The sequence below is a fragment of the Otolemur garnettii genome, unplaced genomic scaffold, assembly GCF_000181295.1.
Source record: "Otolemur garnettii isolate 467f Iridium unplaced genomic scaffold, OtoGar3 scaffold00002, whole genome shotgun sequence".
Taxonomy (NCBI): domain Eukaryota; kingdom Metazoa; phylum Chordata; class Mammalia; order Primates; family Galagidae; genus Otolemur; species Otolemur garnettii.
Genome location: NW_003852397.1, coordinates 21,295,798 through 21,300,676, shown reverse-complemented (window position 1 = coordinate 21,300,676; position 4,879 = coordinate 21,295,798). Strand labels below are relative to the sequence as shown.

At 36.9% G+C, this 4,879-nt stretch overlaps 1 pseudogene; it reads right to left on the bottom strand.

Moving 5' to 3' along the window:
- Positions 1–3,880: 3,880 nt before the first annotated feature.
- Positions 3,881–4,302, bottom strand: LOC111724937 (annotated as a pseudogene).
- Positions 4,303–4,879: the final 577 nt, after the last annotated feature.

Here is a 4,879-nt window from a genome sequence, read left to right as displayed (position 1 = left end):
CAGGCGTTGTGGCGGGCACCTGTAGTCCCAACTACTTGGGAGGCTGAGGCAAGAGGATCACTTAAGCCCAAGAGTTTGAGGTTTCTATGAGCTGTGACATCACAGAACTCCACCGAGTGTTACATAGTTGAGACTCTGCCTCAATTTTAAAAAATTATTATTTGCATTGAATTTTATATCATTTGATTACCCATTATTGAAATTCCTTTTATAGGCAACTCAATGGCATGTAACATTGAATTTAATCAAGTCCACAAAATGAAATATTCTCTCTCAGTCATGCATTTGTGTACAGCTATTTTAAAGAAGCATTAAAGTTTGGTTATAGTGTGACATTCTAAATTACTCAATTATTTTATGTAACCCAACTAGATCTGAGTATTATTATATATTACCAATAGACCTGAGTATCCTATGATATATATTAAGGGTAAATAGAACTAATAACAGTCAAGCTGAGAGTAAAATCAAAGGCTCAATACCATTTGCAATAGTTATGCTCATGGATTGGTAGAATCAACATTGATAACATGTCTATACTATCCAAAGTGGTTTACAGATTCAATGCAAGCCCAATTAAATGACCAGCATCATATTCTACCAAGCTAGAAAAAATAATTCTATGCTTTGTTTGAAACCAGAAAATAAACTCAAGCCAAGACAGTCTTAAACAAAAGGAACAATTCTGGAGGCATCACAGTATTGGACTTCAAATAATACTACAAGGACAAAGTAAAAAACAGCATTGTATTGCCACAGAAACATAGACCAATGGAACTCTATTATTCAGTAAAAAGTTTTGAGAATATTGGATAACAATATGCAGAAGAATGAAAAGGGATCTATATCTCTTACCACTCACAAAAATTAATTCAAGATAAAAAATGACTTAAATGTGAAACATGAAACCATAATAATTCTAGAAAAAAATGTTTGAAAAACTCTTTTGGGCATCAGGAAAGGGAAAGACTATATGAAGAAGACTCTAAATGCAATCACAAAAAACACAAAATTGATGAAGGGAGGTTGATTAAATTTAAACACTTCTCACAGTGAAGGAAATAATCAGCAGAGGAAATAAATAACCATAGAATGACAGAAAATATTCACAAGCAATACATCTGATAATGGACTAGTACCCAGAATCTATAAAGAACTCAATCAAATCAGCAAGATAAAATCAAACAACCCCATTATAAATTTGGCCAAAGATATTAACAGATGCATTTAAAAGAAGACAGATAAATGACCAACAAACTTATAGAAAACTGCTCATCATCACTAATCAGAGAAATGCAAATTAAAAACAACAACACGATATCACCTTACCCTGTTAGAATGGCCATTATAAAAAGTTAAAAAAAATAGATGCTGGTATGATTGCAAAGATAAAGGAATGCTTCTATACTGCCTGTGGGACTGCAAATTAGTACAATTTTGATGGAAAATAGTATGGAGATACCCCCAAAACTAACAATAGATCTATAATTTGATCTAGCAATCCCATCTCTGGGCTACCCAGTGAAAAAGAAGTCATTTTTATCAAAAAGACATCTGTACTCAAATGTTTATTGCAGTACAATTCACAATTGCAAAGACATGGAATCAGCTCAAGGGCTTGTCAATTCTTGAGTGAATTAACAAATGTGATATATGTATATCACAGAATACTTCTCAGCCATGAAGAAGGATGACTTAATGCCTTTTGGAACAATTTAGATGGAACTGGAGACTATTACCCTAAGTGAAATATCTTAAGAATTGGAAAATTAATACCACATGTACTCACTATTAAAGAACACACATGTAATTAAAAAAAATTAAAACTTAGCAGAAATCAAGCAGTGGAGAGAGAGAAGACAAGGATGGGCAAAATCTTACCTAACAAGTACAATGAACACAATCAGACTCTTCTATCTGTGACATTCTCCCTCCCATCTTTCAGACACCAAGCATATGTAAAAGCCCCCCCCCCCATATACAGACCTGTCCCTTCTTCAACTCACAGGAAAGAGAGGATTGTAGTAAGGCAAAATCCTGCTCATAGGTTGATAATCACTGCTTTAATAAGTAATAAATATTAATTGATTCTTCTTAGATATTCCATCTCCATCAAAATGATAATCAAACACATTCAATTGTTTAGTAAAATAATAGAAGATGAAACAAGATCAAGACCAATAGTGGCTATTGCTTAACATCTATACCCATATTTCAGAAGCAAGAAGAAAAAGCATCATTGTATGGCACAAATCACCTATAATATAATGAGATAAGACAATCTCTCAAGGGTAAATTTTTTAGAAGAAAGATTACAGTGCCCTAAAGAGTACCTCACATGAAAATTGGTATTCATAGTAGGGCTGAGTACATTGGATACTTTTTCTTCCGTTCTTGAGATACTTTACTAAAAAGAATATTTTCCAGCTCCATCTAAAAGCTTTCATAGGAAAACTATAACCAAATTTTAGCCCAAGAATATGGGGAAAGGGGAGAGAGAGGGGAGGGGAGGGGGAGGATGGGTGGAGGGAGAGTGATTGGTGGGATCAGGCCTATGGTTCAGCCTATAAGGGTGCATGTGAATCTCTCTAAATGTAGAATATAAATGTCTTAGCACAATAACTAAGAAAATGACATGAAGGCTATGTTAACCAGTTGCATGAAAGTATTTCAGATTGTATATAGAAACAGCACTCTGTACCCCATGATAGTATTAATGTACACAGCTGTGATTTAATTAAAAATAATAATAATAAATAGTCTCTAGTAATGTTTGAGCTTCCCTAATTTGAATATGCAAAATTCAAAACTCTCCAACTACTGAAACTTTTTGAATATCAACATGACACGGTAAGGGGAAAATTATATGCCTGACTTCATGTGGTGAGTCATAGCCAACACACAGTCAAAAGATTGTTTCATACCCAAAATTATTTAAAATATTATGTAAAACATTATGTAAAATTACTCTCAGGCTGTGTGCATATGGTGTGTATGAAACATAAATGACTTTCACGTTTAGATTTGACTCCACCCCAAGATATTTCATTATGCTTATGAAAATATTTCAAAATATGAAAAAAATCTAAAATCCAAAACACTTCTGATCCTAGCTGTTTATTTATTTTTAATTTTAGTATTTTTTTAAAATACCCATTAAAAGAATTCTGATCTGCATGTTTGTAGTCTTTTCTGAAGTTAGGAAGGGCCTGATTCAAGACCACCTTTCCTAAGAAAAGGGTCTCAGGAAGCCTCTTACCCCTGGGAAAGTCTCCCCAGTGTCCTCTCTTTAAGAGCAAGGCTGCCAAAACAAAAGATGCCAAGTGCTATACAAATACTCCCCAGGGGCTTAAATCCTTTCTGGACCTCTACAGAACTGACCTGGTCTGACAATCTTATACTTCTTCCTTGACTCAATAGTCTAGTATGAACTTTGACTCCTCAGTAGATGTTGGGTGAGAGAAGAGGGAGACCCAAAGAACAGAAAACCCCTGTGATACCAAAGTTTACTAAAGGTATTACACTTAACTAGGAATCACAGAGAGAGGAGAATGCAGGCTAATTTATCTGCTGTAAGTAGCTACTGAGTGGCAGACCCTGACACATTTTGCCTTCCAACCATGAACACATAATCCAAGCCCTGGCTGGCCCAGCGATCTGGTTCTTTCCCTGGGCTCCGAGCCGGAAGTCCAAATGACCCAGCAGGAAGGGAAACGCAACCTGATGCTTTCCCTGCTTTAGGGCCACCTTCTCCAGTAGCAGTAGGGACCTGGGGGAGGATGGAGAGCCCCGCCCAGGCCTGTGAGCAATGAAGCCACAGAATTAGCAGAAAACCTTTAATGAGGACTCAGGGTGCAGAAGGAAGACTTAGAGGCAGTGCTCAGCCCCAGCCTCCTCGGGCGCACATGGCTGCACAGATGTTTTCCAGTCGCTGCTGCTGCCGCTTTCCAGCCTTCCCACAGCTGCGCTCCTCATAAGTGTCATCATCAGTGCACAGCTCACCTAGGCACAGGTGGCAAGAATTTGTCTTGCTTCGCCAGGACAGAATGCAGTTGGAATGGAAAAGGCACACAGGGCACTTGAGCTCAGTCTAAGGACCTCTGGTAATCATCCTGGGGAGGTTCTCCACCATAGTCTTGGCTGCATGTAGAGTCAGACAGTGTTCCCAATCTGCGATCAACCCCAAATCTCAAAGTCCACACTATGGAATCGTGACCTCGCAAGCTCCAATAGCATGTTGGTTCGTGTCTCTTGCTCGGCATCCAGCAACTCAAAGTCATGTTGGTCAAAATAGGACACCATGACTTCCCGCCCTAGCTCTTTTATATAAGGGATATTCGACCTGTATCAGATTGGTCAAGTTAAAATCAAATATCTGTAATTTTCTAGCTATCAGGCTTTTGGTAATTTATTCAAACTCTTTCTGCCTCAGTTTTCTTAGCTGCAAAAAATGAAATAACAGTACTAACACATAACATTTCTTACAAGAAATAATTAAGATAATTTACTTAAAGTACTTGAAACTGTGGTGTACACGTTATTTTTTATTTGTTTTTATGTCTTTGCTAATACACATTACTCCTCAGTGAGAAAATCTAAATGAGAATCCTCACTAAGTTTGCCCGATTCAGCACTGAGGTACTTGAGCATTCTAGGAATTTTGTCTGCACACAGAGACAGTTTCTAAAATGGGGGTGGAAGGAAGAGGAGATAGTTAGGGTTAGTAGTGCTGTTTAATTGTGTAGCTCCAGAATAATCTGTTTAGGAAGATACCTTTTTAGTGTTATGAAATTTGGATCCTTTGTTTTTCTTATTATGCTTGTTTATTGGTAATTTTGTTGTTGATATTCTTGCTTATATTATGAAATACTAGGAAAAG